General features: G+C 43.5%; 1 protein-coding gene across 1 annotated transcript in view; it reads left to right on the top strand.

Annotated features, from left to right (window-relative positions):
• The window catches only part of LOC105605118 (zinc finger protein 705A-like), a 101,299-nt gene that overhangs the window by 43,160 nt on the left and 41,171 nt on the right, over nucleotides 1–16,968 (top strand). The window contains exon 3 of the mRNA XM_042241480.2: nucleotides 16,685–16,867. The gene's annotated coding sequence lies outside the window, so the exon portion shown is untranslated. The remainder of the gene's footprint in view (nucleotides 1–16,684; nucleotides 16,868–16,968) is intronic.

The following is a 16,968-nucleotide window of genomic DNA, read 5'->3' on the forward strand; positions in this document are numbered from 1 at the left end:
AGGTGGGTAGACTCCACAGTAGTGCCATCTTCATCTCTGTGTTTAAGTTCTATTCCAGGAGAACAGATGTTGAAAAGAAAGAGGAAGCCCAGGGTTTGGGTGGAGCCTTCAGGGACATCATCAAGCCAGGAGACCAGCAGTGGGTGCACTGGGTTAGTAGTCTCTGAGACTCAGAATAGGCCTTTCAAGGAGACCCTCACCTATCCACCTGCCTGGGCCCCTGTAGCTTTGGCATAGCTCTTATATCAGTATCTTAGGATACTAATTTTTGCTGAAAGTAGAGGAATTTTGGAGACCAAAATTTAGCAGAACAATGCCTTGTTTTTTGTTACCTAGATTTGGAAACTGCTAGTAAACTTGCCTAAATCATCTTCAGTGCTGGAGCAAGAAAGGTTTCTTTCAAGCCCTTGAAACGCCCTTGACCTCGCGTTGTCTAACTGAGAGTCGCTGTGGGGAACGACTGAGTCAGGAGGCTGCGGGTCTTCCCAGGTTTCCCACGAGACCCCTCCTCAGGCAGAGGTGATGGTGACGTTGCTCTGATCACTGGATCCGCTCAAGGTCTCAGGCACTCTACTCTTAGCAAGGAGTCAGCCAGGTTTTGTTGTTGTTGTTACCTGGTGGAACGTGGCTCATAAGGAAGAGAATGGTGAACAGGGGGACAGCAGTGCTCATGGCTGGAGAGAGGAGACCGCTTGGCTTCGTCTCCAAGAGGCAGAGGACACTTCGGTCCGCGGCTCCGGCGCCAGCGGGGCGTCGGGGCCGGATGTCCGCGCTCCTCCACCTCCTTAGGGCTCCGCGCAGAGCTGTTCTGCGCCAGAGCGGCCTTCGCAGGAAGCCGGAGAATCCTCCTTTCGTGGGACACTCAGAGCATTGGGAGCCTGTGGGCGCACACTTTGGACCAGAGAACCGTGTTAAATGGGAACATGAGCTACCAGTGCTTTGGCTCCAGATTAAAGGGTCTGAGCGAGAAGCCGTCTGTATTCAGGGACAAGTGAGTGGGGCTGGTTTTGTCAATGACTAGACATTAGTGAGCTCTTGCCAGGCTTTAAGAGCCCTCCTCACGATCAATCGCCTCTCCCTCCGGGTTAGAAAGCCCACGGTGCTCTGCTCACAATGTACTCATGACACCATGTGAGTTTGCTTAACAGACACTTGCCTCCCAGGGAGGTGTGAGCTTGTTGCTGAGATCAGGCTTTGCTCCTCCAGGCGGAGGAAGTTGAATCCTGTGGTCATTCACTCTCAGAACCTCATGAGGTCAGACGGTGGTGGGGCAGGGAAATGGACATACAGGCAGGAAGTCAGGGTTCAGGTCCAAGTCTCTAGGCCAGCCCCTCACTAGAGGTCCAGACATCAGCAGAAAGCCATCTTCCTGGAGTCTCAGCAGCACCTGCATAGATTTAGATCTGCTGCAGCTTGATCAGGAGACACTTGATCATGCATGAAAACAACTGGGAAAGCTGCTTGAAGATGCAGACACCTGGACCCACTCCAGGAAGTTTTAGTTTGGTAGGGTACAGTGGAGCCTAGACATCTGCATTTTTAACACAGTTCCCAGGGACCAATTTTGGAGTATATTCTGGAATAATCGATGGAAAATGTCACCTTAAATCATCTCTCCGCTCCTTTCTAGCTCTTACAGTAGAGTATTCCAAGTGCTCTTGTCTGAGTAAATCTCGTGGTTGGCTTTTATGATTGACAACAACATTCTGTGTACAGGTGTGTATGCGTGTGTCTGTGCATGCCTGTATGCAGCACACAAAGGTAAATTGCACACCTTAATCTATGCCAAGTTAGAATCCATGTTTATAAACAAAACTGGCCAGGAGGAGTAACTAAATTGACAAAGCAATCTATTTAGAAGAAAGCTGTTGCAGTAATAGAGGCTAACTGAGCTTCCAGACTAAAACGGTGCATGTATAGAAGAATGAGAGACAAAGCATGGGGCCATGATGACATTTATAATTAAAGGGGGCACGTATGAGTAGCCAATAGTTTTTATCTGAGTGCTTAAGAAAATGGCAAGAACACTTACCTGGAAATGGAGCTGTGCTGAGAGGCAAAGGGGTGGTGACCCTCAGCCTGAGCGAATGCAGATAAGTGCCTGGCTGGTCAGAGTTCTAGAGCCGCTTGTGGTGGCCTCTGCTGCCTCCTGTTAGTCCAGGAACAACAGTCACTGACACTTGCCTGTAGCCCCCTGCTGAGATACCCAGAAGCCAGCTGTGTGGACCCCCAGGGCTCTGGAGGAAGAGCTGGCGGAGGGCACTTAAGTGTGAGGGCTGAGATGATGGCGGGGCTCCCTGTGGGTGTAGCTGGAGCTTCTGCACACTGGGTGTGGGTCTGGGGTCTGCACTCCATGCATGCACTTCCTGGGTGGAACTTCCGAAATGGGTGGGGATGGAGGGGTAGGCAGTCTCAGCACCAAAGTCTTTCTGTAGCTGTCCCATAGGACAGCCCTGCGGGACTTGTCTTCTGGGGTTTGTGCCAGGATTCCCAAGTTCACCTGTGTCCTCCTCCTCCATGGTTATTTCCTTTGCTGCAACATTTTGCTTTTTTTTTTCTCTTCTTTCCTTTGTGCAGACCTTGCACTATGAAATCCAAATATCCCATGAGGCCAGAAATTAGTACCTTGTCATCTGTAGAGGAGAGTCTCTATTCTAATCTCTCATGATCTTAAGGTTTATTTTTATTGTTCTTGATAGTGGTGGTACTATTATTACCTTTATGATGGCCCTCAACTTTTGTTATCATTGTTGGTCATTATTATTTTATTAGTAGCATTCATCATTATTTTATTAGTATTTATTAGTAATAGTAGTCATCCTTTTTCCTTATTATGGATGAGTTTGTGGTTGATTTATTCAACCTGAGGGCTTCCTATGGGACTTAAGACAAATCCACGGTTGCTGAACAGGTCAGCTGGCACCCTGTGCCTTCTAGGGCAGTAGCAGAACTTCTTGAGCCAGTGAGGGGACTGAGAATGTGTCCAGAGGTACAAGGGATCCTAGGGTGCCCTAAATGCCCCTAGGGTGCCATAAGTGCCCTTCAGTTTGGGGCTGTGTTGGCTTCCTGTTTCTGAGCTGATAGAGGAAATACTGAGAAGGTAGGGGGAGGTGGTGACACTTTCTAGAAAGCCAAGAGCAATATCACCCGCATCTTCAGGGTGAAGTTAGAAAAAAAATGTATACTTCTGAAGGGCCAATGATTTCTTCCTTGTGTCTTCTAAGACATATACCTTTTAAAAAAATATGGATAGCATCACATACTTTTTCACTTTTTATAAATATATTGTCAATTCACACTTTTCATTATCTTTCCTCCCTGGGCTATTTGAAAGATTATTTTTGTTTTGAAAGTAGGGGATTGTTAAACCCCTCTTTGCTCACTCTAAATATTTTGGGTCAAGTGTGGCTAATGAGCTGCGTACCTTCACCTGGGTGGATGGAGGACCACGATCTTCTCATAGCTGACGGCACGTATTCCAATGGAGCCCAGATCTGTGCCATCTCACTAAAACTGTCCTGTGTCCTGAAGCCCTGTCCTCTGGAGGCTCAGGCCCAAGAATATCAGCCCATCCCTAATAATTCCAATCTTACCTGGCTTCTGTGACAGACTCCTCTCTACGCCTGTGATGCTCAGAGGATTCCATAAGATAGAGCATTCTCAGGCCCATTCAGAGCCTTTGAAATGACAAAGTTGAAGATCAGATGATGTTTTCTTTTGTGAGAATCTAAGAATGTAATGAGGAGGATTTAGATCCTGAGACAAGGGAGTAAAAGGAATAGGCTGTGACCCAGGTCACAGAGAAAGACAGTCTCAGAAGTTTGGGGCGGTTTGGGCCCAGCCCCAGCGTGCCAGCTGTCTCCCTGACAGTTTCATCCCCTTGGGCCTTCAGCCAGCGGCTCCCTGCCCTTGAGGTGCAGGGCTCTGCAGAATGAGGAGATTCCCCCAACCGCTGCTCTGTAGGAAGGAAGGAGCACAGTTTGCTCTTCCAAGGAAGTCCTCTCCACGTGGCTCAGTGGCTGTTCTTGGACGTACTCAGGTCTTTTCCTGCTGGAGAAGAGAGGCAGCCGGGGAGGTGGGTGATCTCTGCCCAGCACCTCCAGTGCTTCTCAAACCCTGCTGCTCGTCTGATGACCTCAGCGCAGCGGCAAGCCCGGTGCCCAGGCCTCAGAACAGACAGTGAGCTCTACCTGAAAGGAGGATCCGGGCGTATGTACACATTGCAACTCACCAACTGAGTCCAGTGTGGCCAGAGTGAGAATAAACCAGTACAAATGCTTATCATATTCTCTACACAGGGGACTCACACTGTGCATTGTCCATGTGCATATGTGGGGATCTGGGAGCCTGATTCTGTGTTTTTAATAAGGTCCCCTGAAGCTCCTCTTTCCCTCAATTACAAAATCTATCTTGAGTAAAAATAACATTCAGATCCTCTTCAAGGCTTAGAGATAAAAACCACATAAAACATGTCTTATATGGTAGAACTTTATTAAAATTGAAAGAAAATATTTTATTCTATGGTAAATTTTATAAAATTTTGGGGAGACATTATATCAGTCCTACTAAAATTATCATTAAAAAGGAAGGTGGAAACTTATTCAAACTATTTTTTCATACCAACTATTTTCATACCAGTATTACATGATAACAAAATCCAATAATGCATTATAAGGAAACCACAAATTTCTTCATGAGCATAGATACAAAAATTTGTAATAAATAGCATATTACATCCAATAGCCTGTAATATGTAATAGCATATTAAATCCATATATAATGGATCTTGACCTAGAGGTGATTATGCAAATTTGATTTAGGACAGAAGGAAGGCCCTGCTGGAGCTGGGTACAGGGTGTGCCTGACCAGGATGTTGAATGTGATCAAATGATCTTTCTACATCTCTTGAGATGATTGTGTAGTTTTTCTTGTATATTCTATATAAGAATAAATATACAAAGAAATTTCTATAAGTATAGAAAGAAAAATTTAAAACAAAATTTATAGTAACATATAAAGAAACATAAACACATTCATGGATGTCTCCCTCCATGATTTATAGTGAAAGACTCCACAGAGTCCACTAGACTCATCTCAGGATGGGTGCACCTTCTGCAGAGCAGAGTCAGGCCCCTTAGGCAAGTTCCAAATGTTCAGATACAGATACTACGAACAAAGCTAGTGGAGGTGATGGCATTCCAGTTGAGCTATTTCAAATCCTGAAAGATGACGCTGTGAAAGTGCTGCACTCAATATGCCAGCAAATTTGGAAAACTCAGCAGTGGCCACAGGACTGGAAAAGGTCAGTTTTCATTCCAATTCCATAGAAAGGCAATGCTAAAGAATGCTCAAACTACTGCACAATTGCACTCATCTCACCTGCTAGTAAAGTAATGCTTCAAATTCTCCAAGGCAGGCTTCAGCAACACGTGAACCGTGAACTTCCTGATGTTCAAGCTGGTTTTAGAAAAGGCAGAGGAACCAGAGATCAAATTGCCAACATCCACTGGATCATGGAAAAAGCAAGAGAGTTCCAGAAAAACATCTATTTCTGCTTTGTTGACTATGCCAAAGCCTTTGACTGTGTGGATCCCAATAAACTGTGGAAAATTCTGAAAGAGATGGGAATACCAGACCACCTGAGCTGCCTCTTGAGAAATCTGTATGCAGGTCAGGAAGCAACAGTTAGAACTGGACATGGAACAACAGACTGGTTCCAAATAGGAAAAGGAGTACGTCAAGGCTGTATATTGTCACCCTGCTTATTTAACTTCTACGCAGAGTACATCATGAGAAATGCTGGACTGGAAGAACAAAGCTGGAATCAAGATTGCTGGGAGAAATATCAATAACCTCAGGTATGCAGATGACACCACACTTATGGCAGAAAGTGAGGAGGAGCTAAAAGCCTCTTGATGAAAGTGAAAGTGGAGAGTGAAAGAGTTGGCCTACAGCTCAACATTCAGAAAACAAATATCATGGCATCTGGTCCCATCACCTCATGGGAAATAGATGGAGAAACAGTGGAAACAGTGTCAGACTTTATTTTCTGGGCTCCAAAATCACTGCAGATGGTGACTGCAGCCATGAAATTAAAAGGCACTTACTCCTTGGAAGAAAAGTTATGACCAACCTAGATCAGTTCAGTTCAGTTCAGTCGCTCAGTTGTGTCTGACTCTTTGCGACCCCATGAATCCCAGCACGCCAGGCCTTCCTGTCCATCACCACCTCCCGGAGTTCACTCAGACTCACGTACATTGAGTCCGTGATGCCATCCAGACATCTCATCCTCTGTCGTCCCCTTCTCCTCCTGCCCCCAATCCCTCCCAGCATCAGAGTCTTTTCCAATGAGTCAACTCTTTGCATGAGGTGGCCAAAGTACTGGAGTTTCAGCTTCAGCATCATTCCTTCCAAAAGAAATCCCAGGGCTGATCTCCTTCAGAATGGACTGGTTGGATCTCCTTGCAGTCCAAGGGACTCTCAAGAGTCTTCTCCAACACCACAGTTCAAAAGCATCAATTCTTTGGTGCCCAGCCTTCCTCACAGTCCAACTCTCACATCCATACATGACCACAGGAAAAACCATAGCCTTGACTAGATGGACCTTAGTCGGCAAAGTAATGTCTCTGCTTTTGAATATGCTATCTAGGTTGGTCATAACTTTTCTTCCAAGGAGTAAGTGTCTTTTAATTTCATGGCTGCAGTCACCATCTGCAGTGATTTTGGAGCTCAAAAAAAATGAAGTCTGACACTGTTTCCACTGTTTCCCCATCTATTTCCCATGAAGTGATGGGACTGGATGCCATGATCTTCGTTTTCTGAATGTTGAGCTTTAAGCCAACTTTTTCACTCTCCTCTTTCACTTTCATCAAGAGGCTTTTGAGTTCCCCTTCACTTTCTGCCATAAGGGTGTTGTCATCTGCATATCTGAGGTTATTGATATTTCTCCCAGCAATCTTGATTCCAGCTTGTGTTTCTTCCAGTCCAGTGTTTCTCATGATGTACTTTGCATATAAGTTAAATAAGCAGGGTGACAATATATAGCCTTGACGTACTCCTTTTCCTATTTGGAACCAGTCTGTTGTTCCATGTCCAGTTCTAACTGTTGCTTCCTGACCTGCATACAGATTTCTCAAGAGGCAGGTTAGGTGGTCTGGCTTTTGTTCTGAGTGATATGCTGAGCACCAGCTTTAAAAAGCAAACCATCCTAAAATCCAGCTGTGCTCCTCCTCTCTGTAGGAGATGATCAGAGAGGTGGGGGAGGAATGCCCTCACTGAGGGAGATGCAGCTCTGATGGTGGCTGAGAACCAGTCAAGAAGGAATTTCCCTTTCCCAGCTGACCTGAGGCTGCTCCAAGGTCATATGACCTTGTCGAGAGTTTCTTATCCAAGTGACATCATCTATTCCCTGTGGTCTGACGACATCTGAAGACTTGTTAAGAGAAATTATTCACAATTTCACTCGTGTGTGGAACACAAGACAAAAAGAAAACAAGTAAACAGAATTTGAAAGAAGACAAGGCTGACATGATGGCAAATACAAAGGTACACAGACCTGAGTAAAGGGAATCAGAAGAGGAGCCGCAAAGAAAATGGGGCCGCAGATAGTCACAGAGGAAACCTGCAGTTTTGGGTGCTGGGAAGGTGCGTGGTTCACAGAAGCTGAAATGTATGGCGATGTACCTAACAGTTCCCTCAAATTATAATGGGATAATACCAAAACTTAAAACAATTAAAATAAAATTCATAAGAAATTAGAGAATCGATCCCCAGCTGCCTAAAGCCACATTACTACATGACTTTCCTCTTGTCCCGTTTCCCTGAGGGACTAGCCAAACACCAACTTTAAACCACACAACCTGAAATTCAGCTGTGATCCTCTAGTCTGTCAGCAGATGCTCAGAATCATGAGTGCTGGACACTCCAGCCGAGGAGATGCAGCTTCCAGGGTGGCTGAGGAGGGTCAGAGGGGAAATTTCCCTTTCCTGCTGACTTTATACCCCCCACTTCAGTACTCTTGCCTGGAAAATCCCATGGACGGAGGAGCCTGGTGGGCTGCAGTCCATGCGGTTGCTAAGAGTCGGACACGACTGAGCGACTTCACTTTCACTTTTCCCTTTCATGCACTGGAGAAGGAAATGGCAACCCACTGCAGTGTTCTTGCCTGGAGAATCTCAGGGATGGGGGATCCTGTTGGGCTGCCGTCTATGGGGTCGCACAGAGTCGGACACAACTGAAGCGACTTAGCAGCAGCAGCAGGTCATATGACCTTGATGAGGTTTTCTTCCCTTTTTCTTTTTTTTGGATGAGGTTTTCTTAACCAATCAATGTTATGTAGGCTATAGTCCAGAGGTCACAAAGAATCAGACACAACTGAGTGACTGAACAGCAGAAATCACCCTGTATCTCTCAGTGTCTCAAAGACCCATTTAGAAAACAGAAATACCTTGTGCATTCACTTGGATGTGGAACACTAAACACAAATTTCAAAAGCAAATAAGTCAACACAAAAAGGAAGGAAAGCAAATGACACAAAAGCAGACATTCTCACGGAGCAGAGCAGGGCGTGTCGGAGGATGGTGGCAAGGCGACGGCTGACGAGTGGAGCAGGTCCACAGTTGGTAACAAAAACACCTAAGTTGTTGGTGCTCACCAATTTTATGATCTACTGGAATTGAAATATATTTTTTGTACACATAAAGTTTAATCTAACAAATTCACTGGATCAGTTCAGTTCAGTCGCTCAGTCGTGTCCGACTCTTTGTGACCGCATGAATCACAGTACCACGCCAGGCCTCCCTATCTATCACCAACTCCCGAGTTCACTCAAGCTCATGTCCATCGAGTCGGGATTGCCATCCAGCCATCTCATCCTCTGTCATCCCCTTCTCCTCCTGGCCCCAATCCCTCCCAGCATCAGAGTCTTCTCCAATGAGTCAACTCTTCCCATGAGGTGGCCAATGTACTGGAGTTTCAGCTTTAGCATCATTCCTTCCAAAGAACACCCAGGACTGATATCCTTTAGAATGCCATAGGCATTTGAAAATCAAAAATATTTATTTAATTTGGTAATTTTAAAAAAACTGTACTCTCCCAACTGACATCAGAGAAGTCAATTTTCAGACAAAAATTCAGTTACCCAAATTATTGTTCTCTCCTGTTTTCTGAATCTTTCATCCTCAGTGTCTCATTTTTACCTAGTTAATAATAATGTGAAATATATTTTTCAACTAAAGATGAAGAAATAATTTTTAAAGCTTTCAGTGCCTACATACAATAGCACTGAGGTTTCATAACTCCTTATCCAGTGTCCCACATCAATGAGAATGATAAGATGCTAAATTCCTTAGAATTTGAATCTTCACATAATAATAGCATTCAGAAGGATGTATTTTATCAGCCTCTGTTCTCAAATTTACTGAGATTAAGTGAGCTAGATCATTGTATGTGTGTGTTCATTCACTAAGTTGAGTCTTGACTCTTTGCGATCCCATGGACTGCAGCATGCCAGGCTTCCCTGTCCTCCAGTTTGCTCAAGGTCATGTCCATTGAGTTGGTGATTCAATATAACCATTTCATCCTCTGATGCACCCTTCTCCTTTTGCCTTCAATCTTTCCCAGCATCACAGTCTAAATCTAGACCCTTATTTGGCACCATACCTAAAACTCAACCCAGAGTTGATTAAAGATTTGAAGATAACACCTAAGATTGTAAAACTCCTAGAAGAAAACAAAAGTAATACGCTCCTTGTCATAGTTCCCAATCAAGGGAAAAGGGGGTAAGGGGAAAAAAACAAAAAAAAAAAACAAAAAACCATGTGCATATTCAACAGAAATCTAATCAGCCTTTAAGAAAAAATTGAGATCTTGTTCTTTTCCAGAACATGGATAGACCTTGTTATGATGCTAATGAACTAAGTCAGAGGCTGAAGGCAAACACCAAAGGACTTCACTCCCAGGTAGAACCGTAAGAACAAACTAGAAAGCAGCAAAGCAGATGACAAAAAGAAACACACAGATATACAGAACAGAGTAGTGAATACCAGTGAGGAGGTTTCAGGGGTAAAGGCACGATGGTAAAGTGATCAAATGTGTAGTGACAGAGAGAGAAGAAAATCTGGGTGGTGAGCATGTGTAAGGTTTACAAAAGTTGACGTGTAAAGCACAAATGGAACACATCTAACCTTAAAACACAATGTTAACTCAATTTATAAACTTAAATTATAAAGACACTTTACCCTATTGCCAGGCAAAATCACTATGTGTCTTTACTATGGACGTCTTTTTCTGAGCAATATGCTAAACACCAAATTTAAAGCAAACTATCCTAAAATCCAGTTGTGCTCCTCCTCTCTGTAGATGATCAGAGAGGTGGAGGAGGAATGCCTCTACTGGAGGAGATGCAGCTTTGAAGGTGGCTGAGGACCGGTGAAGAAGGAATTTCCCTTTCCTAGCTGACCTGAGGCTGCTCCAAGGTCACATGACATTGTCGAGAGTTTCTTAGCCAAGTGACATCATCTATTACCTTTGGTCTAACCACATCCAAAGACATGTTATGAGAAAGAAATAATTCACAATTTCACTCATGTGTGGAACACACACACAAAAAAAAAAAAACAAAAAGAAAACAAGTAAAAAGAATTTTAAGGAAGAAAAAAGTTGACAGGACAACAAGTACAAAGACCTGAGTAGTGGAAATCAGAGGAGAAGCCTCAGCAAAATAGGGCAGCAAATAGTAACAGAGAAAAACTGCATTTTTGGTGCTGAGGAGGTGTGTGGTTCACAGAAGCTAAAATGTATGGCTGTGCACCTACAACTTCACGAATGTTATAATGGAATGATACCTGAGTTTAAAAAATTTAAAATTAAGTTGAAAGAAATTAAAGAATCAGTTCCACATCAGTGATGTGGTCTAAAGCCACATCACTATATAATTTTACTCGTCATATTTTCCTGAGGGACTAGCCAAACACCAAATTTAAACCACACAGCTGTGAATCTCTAGTCTGCTGTTAGCCTCTAGTCAGCAGATGATCGGAATCATGAGTGCTAGACACTCCAGCTGAGGAGATGCACCTTCCAGGGTGGCTGAGTAGAGTCAGCAGGGAAATTTCCCTTTCATGCTGACTTTATACTATCCTAAGGTCACATGACCTTGATGAGGTTTTCTTAACCAATCAAGGTTAGGTAAGCTATAGTCTAGGAGGTCAAAAAGAGTCACACATCTTAGTGACTGAACAACAGCAATCACCCTGTATCTATCAACATCTTGAAGACACATTTAGAAGAGAAATAGCTTACGAATTCACTTATATGTGGAACACTAAACATATATTTTAAAAGCAAATAAGTAAAAAAAAAAATGAGGAAAACAAATGATACAAAAACAAACACATATTCTCACAGAACAGAGCAGTCAACGTCAGAGGGTAGCAGCAAATGGACAGACGGCCAATGAGTAAAATAGGTCCACAGAATGGTAACAACAACAACGACAAAAAGCAAAATTTTGGTGCTAAGCAATTTTGTGATATGCTGGAGCTGAAATATATTGTTACACACATGAAACTTATCTAATATTGTGACCAGTGATAACCTAGAAAAGAATAAAATTTAAAGTATCTGTGGCCAATCGCTTAAACCACATCAATACATAATATCTGGTCTACTGTCCCATTTCTCTGATGGACAGGCTGAATGCCAAATTTATTTTTTATATAATAGTAAGTTTATTCAAGTCAACAGCAGTAAGCAGATGTATCAAATAATGTCAAAATGGACAAGTAAGTGAACTGCAAATTTACATATAACAACCTTAAATCCTCTACTCTGCTGCACCTGAGCTGGGCTGGTCCCTAACCCTAATCCTTGTTGGTCAGTAGATGCTCAGAATGGCAGATGCCGGACACTCTTGAGTCCATTTGAAAGTGGCTGAGGCTAGTCAAGGCTATGGTTTTTCCAGTAGTCATGTATGGATGTGAGAGTTGGACTGTGAAGAAGGCTGAGCGCTGAAGAATTGATGCTTTTGAACTGTGGTGTTGGAGAAGACTCTTGAGAGTCCCTTGGACTGCAAGGAGATCCAACCAGTCCATTCTGAAGGAGATCAGTCCTGGGATTTCTTTGGAGGGAATGATGCTAAAGCTGAAACTCCAGTACTTTGGCCACCTCATGGGAAGATTGACTCATTGGAAAAGACTCTGATGCTGGGAGGGATTGGGGGCAGGAAGAGAAGGGGAGGACAGAGGATGAGATGGCTGGATGGCATCACGGACTCGATGGACATGAATCTGAGTGAACTCCAGGAGTTGGTGATGGACAGGGAGGCCTGGCGTGCTGCTATTCATGGGGTTGCAAAGAGTCGGACACGACTGAGCGACTGAACTGAACTGAGAACCAGTGGGAAATCTCACTTTCCTGCTGCCTTTGAGTCTGCTCTGAAGTCGCATGACCTTAATTAGGTTTTTCTTAACCCAGTCAAGGTTATGTATCACCTTTTGACCCTGTCATGTCTTGTAGACACATCTAGAAGAGAAATACCTTGTGAATCGACATGTATGGACCACTAAAAACAAAGAAAAAGAACACATAAAGTAAAAAATATTAAAGACAGTCAATGGCACAAAAACAAATCCATATATTCACAGAACAGAGCAGTTGATAGCAGACAGTAGCAGCAGAGGGATGGCTGATGGCTCCTCTGTCCATGGGATTCTCCAGGCAAAGATACAGCAGTGGTTTTCCATGCCCTCCTCCAGGGGATATTCCCTACCCAGGGATCAAACCTAGGTCTTCTGCATTGCAGGCAAATTTTTTACCATCTGAGCCACCAGGGAAGCCCCAAAATAGGTGAACAGGATGGTAAAAGATAAACCTCTACTTTCTTGGTGTTGACCATTTTATGGCATATTAAAACTGAACTATAATCATACACAAGTAAAACATGTCATATTGTAACCCAATCATACCCAAGAAAAAATATTAGTTTAAAAAATTAAATTACCCATGCCTCAGTGCATAAAGCCACATCTATGCATATTTTGTCTATGTCCAGGTTCTCTGGGGAACACACTGAACACCAAAACAAATTTTTTTAAAAAACCAAACCTGAAATCCAGCTGGGTACCTCCCATTTGTCAGTAGATGCTCAGAATGGTAGGCACTGGACACCCTCCACTGGAGGAGATGCAGCCTCGGAGGTGGCTGAGGGTCAGTGGGGAGAATTCCCTTAGCTGCCTTTGTTACTGCTCTGTGGTCCTGTGACCTTGTTAAGATTTCTCCTGGCCAATTAAGGTCATGTATCAGCTTGTTCCATCTGTGCCGGAAAACAAATTAAAAGAATCTTCATAGGAACAAGGATAGGAACACACCTGATCCCAGTGGATATCCGGGAAGACTCCCTGGAAATTTCAGTTCAATGTAGGTGTGTATCAAAGGATAACTTTCCAAGTCCTGCAGACAAGTGGGGACATCTGCTTTGTGATAGTATTTCTTTCTTTCTTTGGAAAAAAACATTGTACTAGTTATTTTCAAAACTGACTTGTGTTAAGGCTGATAGTTTGGAGCATTTTATATTCCTGCAGCTTTATTCCATGAGCTTATGTGGTGGTAACAAGGCTGGGTTCCTGTTTAGTGAGAATGCTGGGTGCATGATTCAGTAATCAGCTAAGTAAGACAGACAGTATGATCATGGAAGGAACTTTTCACCCACTTGGCTCAGTTCAGAGGTTTGGGGGCAAAGTAACAAAGAGAATTCTGAGGTCTGGGAAGGCAGAGATGTCTGTTTCTTGAGCCCCAGGTGGTTTCTCTCTGCAGACGTAGGTTAAGGGGCTCAAATAATGTAAGACGAGATGTCTCTGAGACTCCCCCAGGACCTTGCGTGAGGAGGGTCACAACATTCTGAGAAACCTGACCAGTGGAGCTGAAGATCAGAGCTGTGTCACCGCCAGGGTTTGAATGGGGTCATGGGGATAGGGGGACATTGGAATGAGTGGAGTTGAGTTGTGTACAAAGAGCTGTGGAGAAAGAGGGAACTCAGAGAATGGGGCTGTCTCTGCCCACTTTCCCAGAGTGTAAACCTGTGTCCCTTGTTTATAGGGGCTCAAAGAAATTAAACAGCAACTCTGAGCTTCTTTAGCCGTGGACTTTATTATTTGAATATTTGCAATTATTATTCTATACACAAACATTAATTTCTTACAAAACTCTGTATTCCATATTGCTAGGTCACTTCACTCTTCATTGTATGCCACATTTCCATCAAGAACTATTTCCCCATATCACAATCTGCCTGATTGTGTGTTGTTGTTGTTCAGTTGCTAAGTTGTGTACAACTCTGCGATGCCATAGACTAGCCCACCAGGCTCATCTGTCCATGAGATTTTCCAGGCAAGAATACTGGAGTGGGTTGCCACTTCCTTCTCCAGGGTTTCTTCCTGGAAGCAGGATCAAACCTGTGTCTCCTGAATTCACAGGCATATTCTTTACCACTGAGCTACTTGGGAAGCCTGATTGTGTGTTACAGTTTTCTTTCAGGGGTTCCCCGTCCCATATATGATCACTTTTCTTATGATGTGAAATCTAGCTGTAGCTCCACTGTGGTTTTTAGGATTGCTACATCCTCAGTGTGAGAATTTGACATTAACTGAAAAACAAGCGATCACTGAAGACTTCTCTTCCTTCTTCCTTCATGACACTGAGGATGTGTTATATGGTCTGAGCACAGGTGAACCAGTGGGTTTGCTCTATGGAGAAAGAATTTCTCATAACTTTCCATGAAATCAATTCTTGAGGATAAATTATTTAGAAGTATGCTTTGATGTTGCTCAACATACTTTGGTATTTCTCAAGTCTTAATCTTTGTTCTTATTTTAGTGTTTACTTTATTTTCACTGAGTTTCTTGTGCACATCAAGCCTGGGGCTCATCTGAGTATTTGTTAAGAGTGATTACAGTCCCAGTGATTCTCCACATTGAGTGTGTGTGTGTGCATATTAGTTGTTCAGTCACGTCCAACTCTTTGTGACCCCATGGACCCCACCAGGCTCCTCTGTCCATGGAATTCTCCAACCAAGAATCCTGGAATGGACTGCTCTTTCTCCAGGCCACATGGAGCAGCCTCATACTGAACAATTAATTGTGAAAGAAGAACTCGGGGTTGCTTATCCTCTCCTCACATACTCTAGGGTCTATAAAGTTGGAAGGTGCTGCTGAAAACACTCATATTGTGTTTACAGAGTGAGTTCTGCTAAGTTACCTGAGGTCAAGCAATTGACTAAAGGCATAGACAGTGCGCATATGGGTCCACTTCCACAGGTGATGCCTGTCTGGACTGTGGATGGAATATGATGCCTGTAGGAGCCTCCATGTTGATTAAGTCACCTCAGGTTAGAACATCTATGGAGGGCCCTTCTGCTTTTATCTCCTGTGCTGGGTTCCCTCCTGTTGTCTAAGGGAAATAGCAGGAGCAAAGTGTTCTCCACAGAGCTGACACTCACAGGGCTGCTCTCTGCTCTGGGTTCTCTCATGTTCCCTCAGTTTACTACATTTACTGAAGGCCTTCTTACACACAAGGCAAACGTGCTTTCACTCCTGTGTGGATTTTCTTGTGCATACAAAGCCCAGAACTATAACGGAAGAACTTCCCACACTCAAGACATAGATATGGTTTCTCTCCAGTGTGAATTTTATTGTGTGAATTAAGGTCCCTTCTTTGAGGAAACGCTTTTCCACACTGATGACACTCATAGGGCTTCTCTCCTGTGTGAGTTCTCTCATGTTCTTTCAAGGAGGAATTTCGACTGAAGACTTTCCCACACAGTTGACATTTGAATGGTTTCTCTCCAGTGTGAATCATACTGTGTCTCTTGAGGCTGGCACATCTACTAAAGACTTTCCCACACTGATGACATTCATAAGTCTTCTTTTCTGTGTGACTTTTCTCATGTTGTTTCAAGGAGGAATTTTGACTGAAAGCCTTCCCACACAGTTGACATTTGAATGGTTTCTCTCTAGTGTGACTCACCTTGTGTCGTATGAGCCTAGAGCAAAAACTAAAGACTTTTCCACACTGATGACATTCATAGCCATTCTCTCCTCTGTGAGCTTTCTCATGTTCTTTCAAGGAGAATCTTCCATTGATGATTCTTCCACAGAGTCGACATTCAAATGGTTTATTTCCAGTGTGAATCCTCTTGTGTTTGCTGAGGCTAGTACAACTACTAAAGGCCTTTCCACACAGAGGACATTTATAGGGCTTCTCTCCTGTATGAGTTCTCTCATGGTCTTTCAAGTAGTAACTTTGATTGAAGACTTTCCCACAGAGTTGACATTTGAATGGTTTCTCTCCAGTGTGAATCTTCTTGTGTCTGCTGAGGCTAGAGTAATTACTAAAGGCTTTCCTACATAGAGGACATTCATAGGGCTTCTCGCCTGTATGAGTGCTCTCATGCTCTTTCAAGGAGAATCTTTGATTGAAGACTTTGCCACAGTGTTGACATTTGAATGGTTTCTCTCCAGTGTAAATCACCTTGTGTCTTCTGAGTCTAAAGAAATTCCGAAGGACTTTTCCACACGGAGCACATTGACATGATTTACCTCTAGTGTGAATGTGACCCTGTCCATTAAGGAATGACCCTTGACTAAGTGATTTTTCACACTGTTTGCTGACATTATGTTTCCTTCTTAAGGGAACTGTTGAATATTGAGGTGAAGATTGAGGAGTAAATTCATCACTCAGATCAGTACATCCAGCAGAATTTCCTTGCAAGTGAGAAACCTGCTTTGGAGAAGGAGATATGAAACTGTTACTGGTTTGCCCAAGACCAGGCAGACATTCATTTGTCTGCATGTTCACCGTAGAGCATCAGCTGGTAAGTTTCCCATTAAAATGTCTCCAGTGTTAGAAGTAAACATGTGTTGTGTTATTCCCCTGCAGGCACAATATAGTTTTATAAAACTTTTATAGTTTCCT

This window comes from Ovis aries, chromosome 26, assembly GCF_016772045.2.
Source record: "Ovis aries strain OAR_USU_Benz2616 breed Rambouillet chromosome 26, ARS-UI_Ramb_v3.0, whole genome shotgun sequence".
Classification (NCBI taxonomy): domain Eukaryota; kingdom Metazoa; phylum Chordata; class Mammalia; order Artiodactyla; family Bovidae; genus Ovis; species Ovis aries.